We start from the raw sequence: 20,841 nt of genomic DNA, 5'->3' as shown, positions 1-20,841 counted from the left end.
AGAAAATCCTACTAGTGATCATCCAACTCAGAATAGAAATAAAAAAATAGAATGAAATACTGAAAAATAGAAATTAGATAAGGGAGAGGAGAGTGAAACTCAACCACCTCAGTTCTGGTGGCTATTGCTTGATGCGTGAGCATCTTTTCTATCTTTTCCTAGTGAATTTGCATTTGAATTGCTAAGTTTAATCAAGATTTAATTATCTTTTAGCCACTATAGATGGTACTTTGAGTTGTGTGCAATTCTGTTTATTTCAGGTAGCATTCAGATAGATTTGACGGAGTTTTATAGAAGAAGAGGAAGAAAGTGGATGTTGTTGTCAACCCTGACCTTCTTGCACTCTAACGGACATGACTTGAGTTGAAGAGGTTCAATTGATGTGATTCTAGCGGCATTAGAAAGCTAACTTCCAGAGCTTTCTAACGATATATAATAGTATACCTTTTTCCTCCATTTTGTAGGGGCATGTTGGTGCCTAATTTGGAATTTTCCAAGTTAGGCACCATGATCACAAGTGCTCCTGTTGCATGCAGCCAAAGTGGCGAATAACTTGGAATTTCCCAAGTTAGGTTCCATATATAGGGAGAAGCCTCAAGTTTCAATCTACCAGGGTAGTTTGTGAAGTTAGGCTCTAGTTAAACTTCAAGCAATGGTCCCCACCTGTGTTAAAGTTGAGCAACGAAGGATTTTATTTATTTTGATTAAAACTTTTATTTTATATATAAATAGGAAAAGATATTATTTAGTTTTAGAAAATATACTTTACATTAATTAGGATTAGATATAAAAGGTAAAAGAATCAGCCCTTCGGGTTCTTTTCTCTTCTCTTCTACCTCATTCCGCACTTTACAGTTTTACAGAATCCTTGTTTTCTCTCTGAACCATGAGCAACTAAACCTCCACTGTTAAGGTTAGGAGCTCTGTCTATTATATGGATTGATACTATTATTTTTCTATTTTAATTCATGTACTGATTTCTATTTCAAGAATTATTTTTGTCCTTTATCTTATGAATCTGGGTGGAATGGAAGTATAACCCTGGTTCTATATGAGTTCTTGTATAACTTGGAAAAGTTCTTTACTTGAACAACAGCTTGAAAAAATTTCTCCTGAATTTCTAATTATCTGGACTTAACGAGATACGTGACATATAATCCTATTATATTTGGGTAATTAGGGTTTCTGTGGCATATAAACTAGAATTGAACTTCACCCTCTAATTGGAATTAAGTGACCAAGGAATTGGCGGTTGATGAAGGTTAGAGGAGACTAAAAAGGTCTAAGGAATTAGGGTTTAGTCACATATAGTTTACCATGAATTGAATCTTGCATGATTAAAATAGTTAGTAAGAAAAGTCAATCCGGAAGATAGATATCTCTGAAACCTTAACTGTTTTCTCCATATATATTTCACCTCAATTTACTGCTTGTTTTCTGACACTCTGAATTACTGTTTGATGCATTTGAAATCTCAACACTCTTTTCTGTTTGCTAACTAAGTAAATCACTTAACCACTGTTGCTTAGTCCATCAATCCTCATGGGATCGACCCTCATTCACTTGAGGTACTACTTGGTACGACCTGGTGCACTTGTCGGTTAGTTTGTGGTCATAAAATCCGCACCAAATTTTTGGCGCCGTTGGCGGGGATCGACTGTGATTGACAACTATTAGTTGTTTGATTGCTTAGATTAGGCATTTTAGTTTAATTCTATTTAATTCTTGCTTTACGATTTTCAAAAATTTGGTACTATTGTTCTTCCTTAATTTTTGAAATTAAGTTTGGTGTTACCTAGTTAATTTTATTTTAATTCTCCTGTTTAATTTGCTTATTAAATTTTGAAATTCCTAGCTTAATTTTAGTCATCATTTTTGAAAATTTTTAGCCTTAATTAGTAAGTGTTTTATTTTATTTGTTTACACAGGTTACCTCACTGGGAATTCTCTACACTCTGATGTAGAGAATCCTACTTTTCTTGTCTTTTGTATGTTTATGAGTAGGAATAAAGACAAAGAACCTCTTACAGACTTTGATCCTGAACCTGAAAGGACTTTGAGGCGGTGCTTGCAACAAGCTAGACTTTACAAAGCTAGTGAAAATATGAGTGAAACTCTTAAAAGGGAAGCTGCAGAGTCCACCATGGATCATATTGGTGCTGTGAATGCCAATATGGCAAATTTGAATGAGAATGAACAACCTAGAAGAGTGTTTGGCTCATACACTGCTCCTAATGCAGATCTTTATGGAAAAAGTATTGTGGTGCCTCCTATAGCTGTAAAAAACTTTGAGCTGAAGCCACAGCTGGTCACTCTTGTGCAATAAAATTGTCAGTATCATAGACTCCCTCAGGAAGATCCAAATAAGTTTATTTCAAATTTCCTGTAGATTTATGATATGGTGAAGACTAATGGAGTGAATCTTGAGGTATACAAACTCATGCTCTTCCCATTTGCTGTGAGGGATAGAGCAAAGCTGTGGTTAGATTCTCAACCTAAGGAGAGTCTGGATACTTGGGATAAGCTGGTCACTGGATTTCTGACTAAATTTTCCCACCACAAAAGCTGACTAAGCTGAGGGTGGAGGTTCAGACCATCAAACAGAAGGATGGTGAGACCCTTTATGAAGCCTGGGAGAGATTCAAGCTACAGACCAGACAATGCCATTCGGACATGTTTTCTAAATGGACTTAGCTAGATATCTTTTATGAGGGCTTATGTGAAGTGTCAAAAATGTGTTTAGATAATTCTACAGGTGGTTCGTTGCGCATGAAGAAGACACCAGAAGAGACTAATGAGCTTATTGAGTTAGTTGCTAACAATCAATATCTCTACTCATCTAACAGGAATCCTGTGAACTCTGGGACCCCTCAGAAGAAAGGCATTTTGGAAGTAGAGGCTTTTGATGCTCTTCTTGCTTAGAACAAAATTTTGTCTCAGCAAATGAATTTGATTACTCAACAATTGAGTGGGATGCAGGTTTCAGCTGTTAATACTCAGAATGCACCTCAAGAGGCTCCTTATGACATGACTGGTAGCTTCATGCCTGGTGAGAATTATGATTATGCTCAATTTCCTTCTAAACAGGTCAACTATATGGGAAATGCTCTTAGAAACCCCAATAACGATCCATATGCCAAGACCTATAATCAAGGGTGGAGAAATCACCCAAATTTAGCGTGGAGAGAACAACCTCAAAGGCCACAGAATTTTAACAATAATTCTTAGGATGGTTTTCAACAGAATAATTGTAATAACCATCAGTTTTAGTCATCTCAGCAAGCAACTCCTCAGTCTCAGAAGACTACTGATCTAGAATCACTAATGGTAAGCTTTATACAGGAAATCAGAGAATCAATCAAGAACTTAGAGGTTCAGATGGGTGAATTAGCCACAAAAGTTAATGAAATTAATCAAAGGACTACTAATAGCCTTCCTAGTAACAGAATTCTAAATCCAAGAGAGGAGTGCAAGGCTATCACCTTGATAAGTGGACAAGTGGCAAGTACGGAAGCACAAGTTACTAAGGAGCCGGTTGAAAAAGAAGCTCCAGAGCATACTGAAGACACAGTAGTACACACCCCTCCTAGGTGTGCAGACAACCCTTTTGCAGTTACTCTTGACACACATCCAACCTTACCTAAAGCTCCTGAGTACAAGCCTAAGATGCCATATCCTCAGAGACTTCAAAAGGAGACCAAAGATAAGTAATTTTCAAAGTTCATGGAAATTTTTAGAAAGTTACAAATTAATATTCCTTTTGTTAAAGTTTTGGAGCAAATGCCTCTATATGTTAAATTCATGAAGGAGTTGTTGTCAAAGAAGAAGCCTTTAAAGGGAGATGAGACAGTAGTCCTAGCAAGGAATGTGGTGCCATAATTCAAAATAACTTGCCAAGGAAGATGCCAGATCCATGAAGCTTTCAAATTCCACGTACCATTGGGAGCACAACCTTTGGGAAAGCCTTATGTGATCTGGGAGCAAGCATCAATTTAGTGCCCTTGTCTATGATGAAGAATTTGTAAATCCAAGAGGCACAACCCACAAGGATAGCATTACAGATGGCAGACAAATCTATAAAGCCCGCATATGGATTAGTGGAGAATATCTTGGTCAAAGTGGGTAAGTTCTTCCTCCCAGCAGATTTTGTGATTCTTGACATGAGGGAGGATGTGAATTCCTCTATAATCTTAGGAAGACCTTTCCTAGCCACTGGGAGAGCTCTAATTGATGTAGAAGTGGGTGAATTAGTGCTTAGAGTGCATAATGAGCAACTGTTCTGTCATGTCTTCAAAGATATATATTCAGCAGGTGAAGAGGAGAGGTGCATGCAGACTGAGCTTATTAATCCAAACCTTCAAGAACCCCCCGATGATGCACAATAGAATCTGCAACTCAAACCTCCTTTGGTGACAATCAACAAAAATCTCCCTGACATCAAACCAAAGTTTGGTATCGGGAATGCATCATCCACCAAAGAGGAGGTTCTCAAAAAGGAAAAAGTACCCAGGGGATGGAGGAATAAAAAGATTCCCACTGAAGACTTCTCCCTAGGAATGAAGGTGGTATTCACTACATGCCCAATCCTGCCTCATACAGTGAACAGGATCCTGTCTCTTGAGCATATCGAGTTGATCCATGGGAGAATAGGAAAGAAGTTCACAGTGAAGGGTGAAGAGCTGAGCCCAATAAAGAAGCGCTTGTTAGGAGGCAACCCGATATTTTCGTATCCTTAAGTTTGAATTTTTTCTTGATGTTTTTATATTTATTTATTTCATTAGTTTTATTTGAGTTTCTATTGTTTTTCCTTTGTTTTATGTGTATGTTGATCATGTAGAGTGTTTAGAATAGAAATGGGTTCATGAAGACAGAGTTTCAGACACCCTGGAGAAGCTAGGTTCAGACTGGGTGACGCCTAACTTCAAAACCTCAAGTTAGGCGCCACACTCATGCCAAATTTGAATATGCTTACTGGAGGGGTGGCACCTAACTTCACCACTTGAAGTTAGGCACCGATGCTACATACAAGTTGGTGTTACTCTCGGGAAGGGTGGCGCCTAACTTGGCTCCATCAAGTTAGGTGCCACATGAAGCGTGTTGGGAGTGATTTGGTTCTGCTTGGTCCGCGCCTAACTTGGTGGTGCACGAAATTGTGATCCTTGGTAATGGCTCCAAAAACTTGGTGCTCTAATCTTAATTTATAATTTGTCACAACTTCGATACAACTAACCAGCAAGTGCACTGGGTCGTCCAAGTAATAAAACCTTACGTGAGTAAGGGTCGATCCCACGGAGATTGTTGGTATGAAGCAAGCTATGGTCATCTTATAAATCTCAGTCAGGCGGATATCAAATGGTTATGGATTTTTCGAATAATAATAATAAATAAATAGAAAATAAAGATAGAAATACTTATGCAAATCATTGGTGAGAATTTTAGATAAGCGTATAGAGATGCTTTCGTTCCTCTGAACTTCTGCTTTCCTGCTGTCTTCATCCAATCATTCCTACTCCTTTCCATGGCAAGCTTTATATAGGGCATCACCGTTGTCAACGGCTACATCCCATCCTCTCTGTGAAAAAGGTCCAAATGCTCTGTCACGGCACAGCTAATCATCTGGAGGTTCTCGATCATACTGGAATAGGATCCACCGTCCTTTTGCGTCTGTCACTACGCCCAGCACTCGCGAGTTTGAATTTCGTCACAACCATCCCTTCCCAGATCCTACTCGGAATACCACAGACAAGGTTTAGACTTTCCGGATCTCAGGAATGGCCATCCATGGGTTCTAACTTATACCACGAAGACACTAATAACTCGGACTCGGTCCTCTGTATTAGATATCTAAGAGATACTCATTCTAGCTTGTTTGCTTGTAGAACGGAAGTGTTTGTCAAGCACGCGTTCATAAGTGAGAATGATGATGAGCGTCACATAATCATCACATTCATCATGTTCTTGGGTGCGAATGGATATCATAGAAGCGGAATAAGTTGAATTGAATATAAAACAGTAGTACTTTGCATTAAATCTTGAGGAACAGCAGAGCTCCACACCTTAATCTATGGAGTGCAAAAACTCTACCGTTGAAAAATACATAAGTGAAAAGTTCAGGCATGGCCGAATGGCCAGGCCCCAAACGTGATCAATAGATCAAAAGATAAATCCAAAGATGCAAATACAATAGTAAAAAGTCATATTTATACTAAACTAGTTACTAGGGTTTACAGAAGTAAGTAATTGATGCATAAATCCACTTCTGGCGCCCACTTGGTGTGTGCTTGGGCTGAGCTTGAAGTTTACACGTGCAGAGGCTTCTTTTGGAGTTGAACGCCAAGTTGTAACGTGTTTTTGGCGTTCAACTCTGGTTCGTGACGTGTTTCTGGCGTTTAACTCCAGACTACAGCGTAGAACTGGCGTTCAACGCCCTTTTGCGTCATCTAAACTCGGACAAAGTATAGACTATTATATATTTCTGGAAAGCCCTGGATGTCTACTTTCCAACGCCGTTGAGAGAGCGCCATTTGAAGTTCTATAGCTCCAGAAAATCCACTTTGAGTGCAAGCAGGTCAGAATCCAACAACATCAGCAGTCCTTCTTCAACCTCTGAATCTGATTTTTGCTCAAGTCCCTCAATTTCAGCCAGAAAATACCTGAAATCACAGAAAAACACACAAACTCATAGTAAAGTCCAGAAATGTGAATTTAACATAAAAAATAATAAAAACATCCTTAAAAGTAACTAGATCCTACTAAAAACATACTAAAAACAATGCCAAAAAGCGTATAAATTATCCGCTCATCACAACACCAAACTTAAATTGTTGCTTGTCCCCAAGCAACTGAAAATCAAATAGAAAAAAAAGATGAGAATATACTATAAATTCCAAAATATCAATGAAACATAGCTCCAATCAGATGAGCGGGACTTGTAGCTTTTTGCCTCTTGAATAGTTTTGGCATCTCATTTTATCCATTGAGGTTCAGAATGATTGGCATCTATAGGAACTCAGAGTTCAGTATGTTGATTCTTGAACACAGCTACTTTATGAGTCTTGGCCGTGGCCCTAAGCACTTTGTTTTCCAGTATTACCACCGGATACATAAATGCCACAGACACATAACTGGGTGAACCTTTTCAGATTGTGACTCAGCTTTGCTAAAATCCCTAATTAGAGGTGTCCAGGGTTCTTAAGCACACTCTTCTTTTGCTTTGGACCTTGACTTTAACCGCTCAGTCTCAAGTTTTCACTTGACACCTTCACGCCACAAGCACATGGTTAGGGACAGCTTGGTTTAGCCGCTTAGGCCAGGATTTCATTCCTTTGGGCCCTCCTATCCACTGATGCTCAAAGCCTTGGATCCTTTTTATTTACCCTTGCCTTTTGGTTTTAAGGGTTATTGGCTTTTTGCTCTTGCCTTTTGGTTTTAAGAGCTTTTGGCTTTTTCTGCTTGCTTTTTCTTTTTCTATTTTTTTTCTTTTTTTCGCAATTTTTTTTCTACAAGCTTTGTATTCACTGCTTTTTCTTGCTTCAAGAATCATTTTTATGATTTTTTAGATTATCAAATAACATGTCTCCTGTTCATCATTCTTTCAAGAGCCAACATATTTAACATTCTAAAACACCAACTTCAAAAGACATATGCACTGTTCAAGCATTCATTCAGAAAACAAAAAGTATTGTCTCCACATCAATATAATTAAACTAAGTTCAAGGATAAATTCGAAACTCATGTACTTCTTGTTCTTTTGAATTAAAAACATTTTTCTTTTAAGAGAGGTGATGGATTCATAGGACATTCATAACTTTAAGACAAAGTTACTAAATACTAATGATCATGTAATAAGACACTAACATAGATAAGCACTTAACATAAAGAAAACGAAAAACAGATAATTTGAGAACAAGGAATGAGTCCACCTTAGTGATGGTGGCGTTTCCTTCTTGAGGAACCAATGATGTCCTTGAGCTCTTTTATGTCTCTTCCTTGTCTTTGTTGCTCCTCCCTCATAGCTCTTTGATCTTCTCTAATTTCATGGAGGATGATGGAGTGCTCTTGATGTTCCACCCTTAGTTGTCCCATGTTGGAACTTAGTTCTCCTAGGGAGGTGTTGATTTGCTCCCAAAAATTCTGTGGAGGAAAGTGCATCCCTTGAGGCATCTCAAGGATCTCGTGGTGATGAGCTTCTTCATGCGTCTCTTGAGATCCATGAATAGGCTCTCGTATTTGCTCCATCCTTTTCTTAGTGATGGGCTTGTCCTCATCAATGAGGATATCTCCCTCTATGTCAATCCCAGATAAATTGCACAGATGGCAAATGAGGTGAGGAAAAGCTAACCTTGCCATAGTGGAGGACTTGTCAGCCACCTTGTAGAGTTCTTGAGGTATAATCTCATGAACCTCCACCTCTTCTCCAATCATGATACTATGGATCATGATGGCCCGGTCTATAGTAACTTCAGACCGGTTGCTAGTGGGAATGATTGAGCGTTGAATGAACTCCAACCATCCTCTAGCTACAGGCCTAAGGTCCAGTCTTCTCAGTTGAATCGGTTTGCCTTTTGAGTCAATCTTTCATTGACCTCCTTCCACACATATGTCCATGAGGACTTGGTCCAACCTTTGATCAAAGTTGATTCTCCTTGTGTAGGGGCGTGCGTTCTCTTCCATCATTGGCAAGTTGAACGCCAACCTCACATTTTCCGGACTAAAATCTAAGTATTTCCCCCGAACCATGGTGAGATAATTCTTTGGGTTCGGGTTCTTACTTTGATCATGGTTCCTAGTGATCCATGCATTAGCATAGAACTCTTGAACCCTTAGAAATCTGACTTGTTGGATGGGGTTTGTTAGAACTTCCCAACCTCTTCTTTGGATCTCATGTCGGATCTCCGGATACTCATTTTTCTTGAGTTTGAAAGGGACCTCAGGGATCACCTTCTTCTTGGCCACAACATCATAGAAGTGGTCTTGATGGGCTTTGGAGATGAATCTTTCCATCTCTCATGACTCGGAGGTGGAAGCTTTTGTCTTCCCTTTCCCTTTTCTAGAGGATTCTCCGGTCTTAGGTGCCATATATGGTAATGGAAAAACAAAAAGCTTATGCTTTTACCACACCAAACTTAGAAAATTGCTCGCCCTCAGCAAGATAAGAAAGAAAAGAAGAAGAAGAATAAATGGAGGAGAGGGAGAGAGAGTTGTGTTTCGGCCAAGAAGGGGAAGAGATGGTTGTGTTGTGTGAAAATGAAGAAGAATGGAGGGGTTTATATAGTGGAGGGAGGGGGGTATGGTTCGGCCATATAGGGGGAGTTTGGGTGGGAAAATGATTTTGAATTTTGAAGGTAGGTGGGGTTTATGAGGTAGGTTTATGGGGAAGAGTGGATGGATGTGAGTGGTGAAGGCGTAGTAGGGAAGTGAGCTTGAGGTGATTGGTGAAGGGTTTTGGGGAAGGGTGTTTATTGGGAAGAGAGGATGAATGAGAAGAGGGAAGAGTATGAGTTGAGGTAGGTGGCGATCCTGTGGGGTCCACAGATGCTGAGATGATCCTGTGGGGTCCACAGATCCTGAGGTGTCAAGGATTTACATCCCTGCACCATTGAGGCATGTAAAATGCCTTTGCATGCAATTCTGGCATTTAAACGCCGAATTGGTGCTTGTTCTGGGCGTTCAGCGCCCAGATGCAGCATGTTTCTGGCGTTGAACGCCAGTTCTATGCTTGTTTCTGGCGTTCAGCGCCAGCTTTCCTCAGTGTGCATTCCTGGCGTCTGAACGCCAGGATGCTACTTGTTTTGGGCGTTCAACGCCAGATCCATGCTCTGTTCTGGCGTTGAACGCCAGCCAGATGCTCCTTACTGGCGTTTAAACGCCAGTAAGCCCTTCCTCCAGGGTGTGATTTTTCTTCTGCTGTTTTTGATTCTGTTTTTGATTTTTCTATTTATTTTGTAACTCTACATGATCATGAACCTAATAAAACATGAAAGAACAATAAAAATAAAATTAGAATTAGATAAATAAAAATTGGGCTGCCTCCCAACAAGCGCTTCTTTAATGTCAATAGCTTGACAGTGGGCTCTCATGGAGCCACACAGGTGATCAGGTCAATTTTATAGACTTCCCAACACCAAACTTAGAGTTTGACTGTGGGGGCTTTAGTTGACTCTGTACTGAGAGAAGCTTTTCATACTTCCTCTCCATGGTTACAGAGAGAGACCCTTGAGTTTTAAACACAAGGTTGTCCTTATTTAGTTGAAGGATCAATTCTCCTCTGTCCACATCAACTACAGCTCTTGCGGTGGCTAGGAAGGGTCTTCCAAGGATGATGGATTCATCCTCTTCCTTCCCAGTGTCTAGGACTATGAAATTATCAGGGATGTAACGGCCTTCAACCTTTACTAACACGTCCTCTACCTGACCATAAGCCTCTTTTCTTGAATTGTCTGCCATCTCTAATGAGATTCTAGCAGCTTGCACCTCAAAGATTCCCAGTTTCTCCATTACAGAGAGTGGCATGAGGTTTATTCCTGACCCAAGGTCACATAGAGCCTTCTCAAAGGTCATGGTGCCTATGGTACAAGGTATTAGGAACTTTCCAGAATCCTGTTTCTTCTGAGGCAATCTCAGTTGATCCAATGCATTTAGTTCATTGGTGAACAGGGGAGGTTCATCTCCCCAAGTCTCATTACCAAATAAATTGGCATTCAGCTTCATGGTTGCACCAAGGAACTTGGCAACTTGCTCTTCAGTAACATCCTCATTCTCTTCAGAAGAGGAATACTCATCAGAGCTCATGAATGGCATAAGGAGGTTCAATGGAATCTCTATGGTCTCTAGATGAGCCTCAGAGTCCTTTGGTTCCTCAGAGGGAAACTCCTTATTGATCACTGGACGTCCCAGGAGGTCTTCCTCCTTGGGATTCACGTCCTCCCATTCCTCCTTGGATTCGGCCATGATGGTGATATCAATGGCCTTGCACTATCCTTTTGGATTTTCTTCTGTATTGCTTGGGAGAGCACTTGGAGGGGTTTCAGTGATCTTCTTACTCAGTTGACCCACTTGTGCCTCCAAATTTCTAATGGAGGACCTTGTTTCATTCATGAAACTCAGAGTGGCCTTAGATAAATCAGAGACTAAATTTGCTAAATTAGAGGTATTTTGTTCAGAGTTCTCTGTCTGTTGCTGAGTGGATGATGAAAAAGGCTTGCTATTGTTAAACATGTTTCTTCCACCATTATCAAAGCCTTGTTGAGGCTTTTGATCCTTCCATGGGAGATTTGAGTGATTTCTCCATGAGGGATTATAGGTGTTTCCATATGGTTCACCCATGTAATTTACCTCTGCTATTGCAGGGTTCTCAGGATCATAAACTTCTTCTTCAGAAGATGCCTCTTGAGTACTGTTGGATGCAACTTGCATTCCATTCAGACTCTGAGAAATCATATTGACTTGCTGAGTCAATATTTTATTCTGAGCCAATATGGCATTCAGAGTATCAATTTTAAGAATTCCCTTCTTCTGAGGCGTCCCATTACTCACAGGATTCCTCTCAGAAGTGTACATGAACTGGTTATTAGCAACCATGTCAATGAGTTCTTGAGCTTCTGCAGGCATTTTCTTTAGGTGAATGGATCCACCTACAGAAGTATCCAATGACATTTTAGCTAATTCAGACAGACCATCATAGAATATATCCAGGATGGTCCATTCTGAAAGCATGTCAGAAGGATACTTTTTGGTCAATTCCTTGTATCTCTCCCAAGCTTCATAGAGGGATTCACCTTCTTTCTGTCTGAAGGTTTGAACATCCACTCTAAGCTTACTCAACTTTTGAGGAGGAAAGAACTTGGCTAAGAAAGCCTTGACCAGCTTATCCCAAGAGTTCAGACTATCTTTAGATTGAGAATCCAACCATATTCTAGCTCTGTCTCTCACAGCAAAAGGAAAAAGCATGAGCCTGTAGACTTCAGGATCTACTCCATTAGTCTTAACAGTATCACAGATCTGCAAAAATTCAGTTAAGAACTGAAAAGGATCTTCAGATGGAAGTCCATGGAACTTGCAGTTCTGCTGCATCAGAGAAACTAATTGAGGTTTAAGCTCAAAATTGTTTGCTCCAATGGTAGGAATTGAGATGCTTCTTCCATGTAAATGGGAATTAGGTGCAGTAAAGTCACCAAGCATCCTCCTTGCATTATTATTATTTTCGGCTGCCATCTTCTCTTCCTGTTCGAAAATTCCTGTAAGTTTGTCTCTGGATTGTTGTATTTTAACTTCTCTTAGTTTCCTTTTCAGAGTCCTTTCAGGTTTAGGATCTGCTTCAACAAGAATGTTTTTGTCCTTGCTCTTGCTCATATGACAAAGAAGGGAATAACAAAGAAAATATGGAATCCTCTATGTCACAGTATAGAGATTCCTTTGTGTGAGTAGTAGAAGAAAAGAATGTAATGTAAGGAAAGAGAAAGGAGGAGAATCCAAACATAAGGGTGAGGAGAGCAAAGATATGAGATGAAGAGAAGTGTTAGTAGGTAATTAAATAAATAGAAGAAGATGAGGGAGAGGGAATTTCGAAAAATAAATTTTGAAAAAGAGTTAATGATTTTCGAAAATTAAGATAAAATTAAAATTAAAATTAAAAATTGAAACAATTAATTAATTAAAAAGAATTTTTGAAAAAGAGGGAGGTATTTTCGAAAATTAGAGAGGGATAGTTAGGTAGTTTTGAAAAAGATAAGAAACAAATAAAAAGTCAATTAGTTAGTTGAAAAAGATTTGAAATTCAATTTTGAAAAGATAAGAAGATAAGAAGTTAGAAAAGATATTTGAAAAAGATAGGATAAAAAGATATTTTTGAAAAGATATGATTAAAATTAGTTTTGAAAAAGATTTGATTTTAAAAATCAAAATTAATGACTTGACTCACAAGTAATCACAAGATATGATTCTAGAACTTAAAGTTTGAATCTTTCTTAACAAGCAAGTAACAAACTTGAAATTTTTGAATCAAAACATTAATTTTTGATGATATTTTCGAAAATTATGAAATAAAATTAAGAAAAAGATTTTTGAAAAATATTTTTAAAATTTTCGAAAATAAATAAGAAAAATGAAAAAGATTTTGAAAAAGATAAGATTTTTAAATTGAAAATTTGATTTGACTCATAAAAACAACTAGATTTTAAAAATTTTTGAAAAAGTCAATCCAAAATTTCGAAATTTATGAGTGAAAAAGGGAAAGATATTTTTTGAATTTTGAATTTTTAATGATGAAAGAGAAAAACATGAAAATGATGCAATGCATGAAAATTTTGGATCTAAACATGTGATGTATGCAAGAACACCATGAATGTCAAGATGAACACCAAGAACACTTTGAATGTCAAGATGAACATCAAGAACTTATTTTTTGAAAAATTTTCAAGAAAAGAAAACATGCAAGACACCAAACTTAGAAATTTTTCATGTATAGACACTATGAATGCAAGAATGCATATGAAAAATAAGAAAAGACACAAAACAAGAAAATATGAAGATCAAACAAGAAGACTGGCCAAGAACAACTTGAAGATCATGAAGAACACTATGAATGCATGAATTTTCGAAAACTGCATAAAAATTTTTTAGAAAAAATGCAATTGATACCAAACTTAAAAATTGACTCAAGACTCAAACAAGAAACACAAAATATTTTTAATTTTTATGATTTTATGATTTTTTTGTATTTTCTTTTAAAATTTTTTTTTCGAAAAACATATAGGAAAAAGAAAATAAGAAATTCAAAAATTTTTAATAAGAATCCCAGGAATCTTTCAATGTTGGCTGATAAACCCATATTTGATGAGTTCTTTTGTGCTTAATTAGAGTGATTTATTCAACTCCTCACCTACTTATTCACATTAATTGCATGGTTTTACTCTTCCCTCCTTATTATGTCATATTGTGAAAAAACATGTTTTCTAAGCTTTAAAAATTAATTATTTTAATTACCTTTATTTCCATTCGATGCCGTGATTAGTGTGTTGAGTAGTTTCAGATTTTCTAAGGCAGAATGACTTAAAGGATGAAAAAGGAAACATACTAAAATGGAAGGAGGAAGCAAAATGGAGCTTTAAGGAAACTGGTATCCACGCGATTGCATGGATGACGCGATCGCGTGCCAAGCACGAATCAGCAGCGACGCGGCCGCATGACTGACGCGACCGCGCGCCTTAAGCAGAACGCATATGACGCGGTCGCATGACTGACGCGACCGCGTGGCAAGAAAAGGCTCCAAATGACGCGACCGCGTGACATGGGCCACATATCAGAATTTACAGAATGCGCCCCCAGCAAATTCTGAAGCCCTTTTTGGCCCAAATCCAAGTACAGACAGCATAGACCAGAGGTTATAAAGTGTGGGAATGCATCCATTCAAAGGAGAGCTCGCATATTTTTACCTTTCAATGATTTAGATTTAGTTGAGAGGGAGATCTTCTCTCTCTCTCTTTTAGGATTTAGGATTTCTTCTTGTTTTAAGAGTAACTCTGGATCCCAGGTTTAATGTTCTTTTATTTTTAGTTTTATTTATTCCAACATTTGAATTGATTATTATAATTTGATTTATGAATTATTCCATGTCACAGATTGTTCTTTGAATTAATGATAATTGAGGAATTTTCAGTTTATGATTGTTCTCTTTGATTTAAGTTACCATTGCTTCCCATCCAAGGATATTTTTATTATTCTATCAATTTTACTTTTTCCCCTTTTAGTTCTGGTTAAGGATTCAGTAACTCAACAATTATTAAACTCAACATAATTGATAATCGTTATCTTGCTAATTGAGTTGAACTTAAATAATCCCAACCTTTTCTTAGGAAATAAATAGGATTCAAAGGCCAAATTAATTAGTCCATTGACTTTCCTTTGCCCTAGTAAAGGTTGACCAAGTGGAGTTTAGATTCAACTTTCATTATAGTTAAGGGAGATAACTACGTTGGACCTCCGACTTCTCTTACCTTGCCAAAAGTTTGCTTTACAGTATTTATTTATTTTAATTGCTATTTACTTTACTTGTCATTTAAATTACTTGCTTCTCATCTTCTAAACCCCGATTACAACCTTTATAGCCAATAATAAGAACACACTTCCTCGCAGTTCCTTGAGAAGACGACCCGAGGTTTGAATACTCGGTTAACAATTTTTAAGGGGTTTGTTACTTGTGACACCCAAAACGTTTGTATGAAAGGACTTTTGAAGGTTTAGAAACTATACTTGCAACGAGGATTTATCCGCAATTTTCTAGACCATGCAAAGGTTCTCTCATTATTGGCGTAAAGCTCCAATCCAAGGGTTAGGCATGGCTTAATAGCCAGCCAGCTTTAGGATATAAATCAGGCATGCAACAGCTGATATTCCAATTAACTTGCCTCTATGATGATGGTTGGAAGCCACAGTCCAAAAGAATTAGACATGGCTTTACAGCCAGCCAGGCATCAACATGCTTCATGAAACACTAGAATTCATTCTTAAAAATTTAGAATAATTTTCGAAAACAGATGAGAAATTTTTGACAGATTTTTGAAAACTTTTTGAAAATAAAACAAAAAGAAAATTACCTAATCTGAGCAACAAGATGAACCATCAGTTGTCCAAACTCGAACAATCCCCGGCAACGGCACCAAAAACTTGGTGCACGAAATTGTGATCCTTGGTAATGGCTCCAAAAACTTGGTGCTCTAATCTTAATTTATAATTTGTCACAACTTCGATACAACTAACCAGCAAGTGCACTGGGTCGTCCAAGTAATAAAACCTTACGTGAGTAAGGGTCGATCCCACGGAGATTGTTGGTATGAAGCAAGCTATGGTCATCTTGTAAATCTCAGTCAGGCGGATATCAAATGGTTATGGAGTTTTCGAATAATAATAATAAATAAATAGAAAATAAAGATAGAAATACTTATGCAAATCATTGGTGAGAATTTCAGATAAGCGTATAGAGATGCTTTCGTTCCTCTGAACTTCTGCTTTCTTGCTGTCTTCATCCAATCATTCCTACTCCTTTCCATGGCAAGCTTTATATAGGGCATCACCGTTGTCAATGGCTACATCCCATCTTCTCTTTGAAAAAGGTCCAAATGCTCTGTCACGGCACGGCTAATCATCTGGAGGTTCTCGATCATACTGGAATAGGATTCACCCTCCTTTTGCATCTGTCACTACGCCTAGCACTCGTGAGTTTGAAGTTCGTCACAACCATCCCTTCCCAGATCCTACTCGGAATACCACAGACAAGGTTTAGACTTTCCGGATCTCAGGAATGGCCATCCATGGGTTCTAACTTATACCACGAAGACACTAATAACTCGGACTCGGTACCCTGTATTAGATATCTAAGAGATACTCATTCTAGCTTGTTTGCATGTAGAACGGAAGTGTTTGTCAGGCACGTGTTCATAAGTGAGAATGATGATGAGCGTCACATAATCATCACATTCATCATGTTCTTGGGTGCGAATGGATATCTTAGAAGCAGAATAAGTTGAATTGAATATAAAACAGTAGTACTTTGGATTAAATCATGAGGAACAGCAGAGCTCTACACCTTAATCTATGGAGTGCAGAAACTCTACCGTTGAAAAATACATAAGTGGAAGGTTCAGGCATGGCCGAATGGCCAGCCCCCAAACGTGATCAATAGATCAAAAGATAAATCCAAAGATGCAAATACAATAGAAAAAAGTCATATTTATACTAAACTAGTTACTAGGGTTTACAGAAGTAAGTAATTGATGCATAAATCAACTTCCGGGGCCCACTTGGTGTGTGCTTGGGCTGAGCTTGAAGTTTACACGTGCAGAGGCTTCTTTTGGAGTTGAACGCCAAGTTGTAACGTGTTTTTGGCATTCAACTCTGGTTCGTGACGTATTTCTGGCGTTTAACTCCAGACTGCAGCATAGAACTGGCGTTCAACGCCCTTTTGCGTCGTTTAAACTCGGGCAAAGTATGGACTATTATATATTGCTGGAAAGCCCTGGATGTCTACTTTCCAAAGCCGTTAAGACCGCGCCATTTAGAGTTTTGTAGCTCCAGAAAATCCACTTTGAGTGCAGGGAGGTCAGAATCCAACAGCATCAGCAGTCCTTCTTCAACCTCTGAATCTGATTTTTGCTCAAGTCCCTCAATTTCAGCCAGAAAATACCTGAAATCACAGAAAAACACACAAACTCATAGTAAAGTCCAGAAATGTGAATTTAACATAAAAACTAATAAAAACATCCCTAAAAGTAACTAGATCCTACTAAAAACATACTAAAAATAATGCCAAAAAGCGTATAAATTATCCGCTCATCACTTGGCATTCCTCAAGCTAGGTGCCAGGGTGATATGCCAAGGGAAGTTAGGCACCAATTGTGTCAAGTTAGGCTCCCAAGGAGAGAAACACATAAAGTTAGGCGCTGTATTGGTGAAGTTAGGCGCCAGGTCAAGGATTCAGCATGAAGTTGGGCGCGGTGTCCATCAAGTTAGGTGCCAGCTTATGTTATTCCATACCAAATCAATTTGATTTGGTCCCCACCCCTTGATTAGATTCCCTTCCCCATTCCCATATCTTTGCATTTCTTTGATCGAAAGCCCCTTATATATATATATATATATATCATAATCCCCGCCCATTCCATATATAAACGTCCCCCCTTTTATCATTTTATTCTTCTTTTGCAATAATATTTGTTTTTACTCCTCTGTACGTCTTTTTATGTCCCCCTGTTTTCAGTTTTTCTTTGCTTGAGGACAAGTAAACTTTTAAGTTTGGTGTTGTCGCTTCGCTTGTGGCTTTTCTGTTTATTTTAATGGCACCAAAGGGAGGCGAATCATCTTCGACCACAGCCTGAAGAATGAGACGGCCACTAGGATAACTGAGGTGGTTGAGTTCCTTTCATTCTATATTTCCTCCTGTTCTTATTATGTTATATTCCTGTTTTCTGATATTTTACTTGGTATCTGCATGATCCTTTGTTATTTCAATTGCTAGGTTCTAGTTTGATTTGCTATTTTAATTCTGTTATTTGCTTTTAGTTCTAAAAAGTTGTCTTATGTATCGCTTACTAAGCTTGAATTCAAAAGAAAAAGAAAAAGAAGTGATGTATTGCACGAGAAATAGACTTTATATCAAAGAGTAGTCTTATTTACTTAAATGTGGTGGTATTATTTGTGATTCTGAATGCATGACATGAACATTGCATATTTGAATTTGAATAAAAGGATTTTGATGTATGGGAAACAAGAATTTAGAGAATTATTATGAATTCTCTGAAGTAAACAAAAGTTTAATCCTTGAAGCAATGAAACAACAAAAGAAAAAAATAAAAGCAAGGTCCAAGGCTCTGAGCATCAATAACAAGGGAGGTCAGACATGATTAAAAGCTCAAAGAGTTGTTTCCCTAGTCATATGCTTGTGGTGTGCATGTGTCAAGTAATCCTTGAGACAGAGCACTAAGAGTCGAGATCAAGTGCATTTAACAGAGTATGCCAAAGGCTTTGAGCACCACTGTCTGAGAGCAACTGAAAGAAAAATCAGAACTTAAAGAGAGTTCCCCAGTTAAGTGCTTGTGGTGTTTTTGTGTCAAGTGAAGCTTGAGACAAAGCATTTAAAGTCACGGCTAGACTCAAAGTGCAAAGCACCAAAGAAAAGAGAATTGAAGGAAATTTGCTGTGTTTAAGGATTAAGCCGAAGTAAAAAAATTAGAGAATTCATTATATTATTCGGATTTTGATTCCAAATGACAGTGACATTCCTCTAATTCAAAGTATAGTGAGATGCCAATACTATTCAGGATTATAGTGTATAAACCCCAATTTAATAAGAGACAAGAGCTTAATTGAACACTTACTTCTCATGCAAATTCACATCCTAAGCCTATGTTAGTTTTGGTTGCTTGAGGACAAGCAACAATTCAAGTTTGGTGATGTGATGCATGAGCATCTTTTCTATCTTTTCCTAGTGAATTTGTATTTGAATTGCTATTTTTAATAAAGATTTAATTATCTTTTAGCCACTATGGATGCTACTTTGAGTTGTGTGCAATTCTGTTTATTTCCCGGATGGATTTGACGGAGTTTTATAGAAGAAGAGGAAGAAAGTGTATGATGCTGTCAATCCTGACCTCCTTGCACTCTAATGGACATAACTTGAGTTACAAGGTTTAGTTGATGTGATTCTAGCGACATTGGAAAGCTAACTTTCAGAGCTTTCCAACGATATATAATAGTATACCCTTTTTCTCCATTTTGTACGGATATGTTGGTGCCTAACTTGGAATTTCCCAAGTTAGGCGCCATGATCACAAGTGCTCCCATTGCATGCAGCCAAAGTGGCGCCTAATTTGGAATTTCTCAAGTTAGGCGCCATATGAAGGGAGAAGCCTTAAGTTTCAATCTGCCAGGGCAGTGCCTAACTTCACAAATGTGAAGTTAGGCGCCAGTTAAACTTCAAGCAATGGTCCCCACGTGTGTTGAAGCTGAGCAATGAAGGATTTTATTTATTTTGATGAAATCTTTTATTTTATTTATAAATAGGAAAATATATTATTTAGTTTTAGAAAATATACTTTACATTAATTAGGATTAGATATAAAAGGGAAAAGAATCAGCCCTTCGGGCTCTTCTCTCTTCTCTTCTACCTCATTCCGTACCTTACAGTTTTATAAAATCATTGTTTTCTCTCTGAACCATGAGCAACTAAACCTCCACTGTTAAGGTTTGGAGCTCTGTCTAATGTATGGATTGATACTGTTATTTTCTATTTTAATATCTTTGTTTTCTATTTTATTAGAAACCTTGCGTGCTCTTTTTCTGTGTTGTTTGTTGTCCATTTCTTCTCATTGGTTTGTGGGGATTTGGCTTCTTCCGTCGATGAGGTTCCTTATGTCCTGTTCTTATGTTTGCACAACTCTTGACTACAGGTTTGGTTTCATCATAGTGACAACAATCGTTCGTCTTGCTAGTTGAGACTCGTCGTTGCTTTTTCCCTCTGACACTATGGTCATTTCAAGTGGCCTTGAACTTTTGTTGAGATTGTCGTCTTTACTCATGACTTTGAGGTTTTTTTCTAGTGGAGCCAAGTTCATTCTGAATTCCTGTGGAATAGTCACTTGATAGTTGGCTTGAGAGGATTCGTCACCTTAGGGTATTCTTCGGCCCATTGACTCCTCTTACTAACTCAAAAACACCTCAGATGATCCTTTCACTGATTCCCGAGTCGGGCTGACTACACATCAAAGTGTTGTGGTTATTCAGTTAATGCCCTTTTGAAAATTGGCATGACTCCTTGATCTTTTGCATACACTTTGCCAAAAACATAATTCCTAGCTTAATTAAAAGAGTTCCAACTCCTTTGCGATGGAAGTAGTCTACAAGTCTCAAAAATACTTTGTTTTACCACGGTTGAGTATATCCTTATAGTAGGTACACAACTAACTATAGGTGTTAGACTGCTGAAGTTCTTTGTGTTCATATAACAAGTCGTCTGCGTCCAAAGTGTAACACCTCGTTACCCCTCGTTACCCTAAGCCTTACCTCTAGCCACAAAGAAAAGAATAACAAAGTGCCATAACAGTTCCAAAGCTTATAATATATAATATTTATCCAAAAAATTATATAACTAGAAGCCCGATGAAGGAATAAAGCTTAAAGTCGCGTAAAGCAGAATTACGAAGCGCGAAGCGTTCACACACGATAACTAAACGCGTAGGCATGGACAGAACAAGACATAATATATATGAAACCTTGTAGATAGCTCCAAGATACCCAAGGTAATACTTAAATTAACAAGATATATATATAGTATGAAATACCAAAAAGAGA

The 20,841-nt window shown here is 38.0% G+C and overlaps 1 non-coding gene and 1 pseudogene across 1 annotated transcript; one reads left to right on the top strand and one right to left on the bottom strand.

Moving 5' to 3' along the window:
* Positions 1-2,571: 2,571 nt before the first annotated feature.
* On the bottom strand, positions 2,572-2,673 carry LOC112781699 (small nucleolar RNA R71; annotated as a pseudogene).
* Positions 2,674-11,709: 9,036 nt separating this feature from the next.
* On the top strand, positions 11,710-11,817 carry LOC112781906 (small nucleolar RNA R71). The gene has a single exon (XR_003192654.1). It is a non-coding gene; the product is annotated as a small nucleolar RNA R71 (small nucleolar RNA).
* The last annotated feature ends 9,024 nt before the right edge of the window (positions 11,818-20,841 follow it).

Source organism: Arachis hypogaea, chromosome 19 (assembly GCF_003086295.3).
Source record: "Arachis hypogaea cultivar Tifrunner chromosome 19, arahy.Tifrunner.gnm2.J5K5, whole genome shotgun sequence".
NCBI lineage: Eukaryota > Viridiplantae > Streptophyta > Magnoliopsida > Fabales > Fabaceae > Arachis > Arachis hypogaea.
This window is presented reverse-complemented; position numbering and strand designations above follow the sequence as displayed.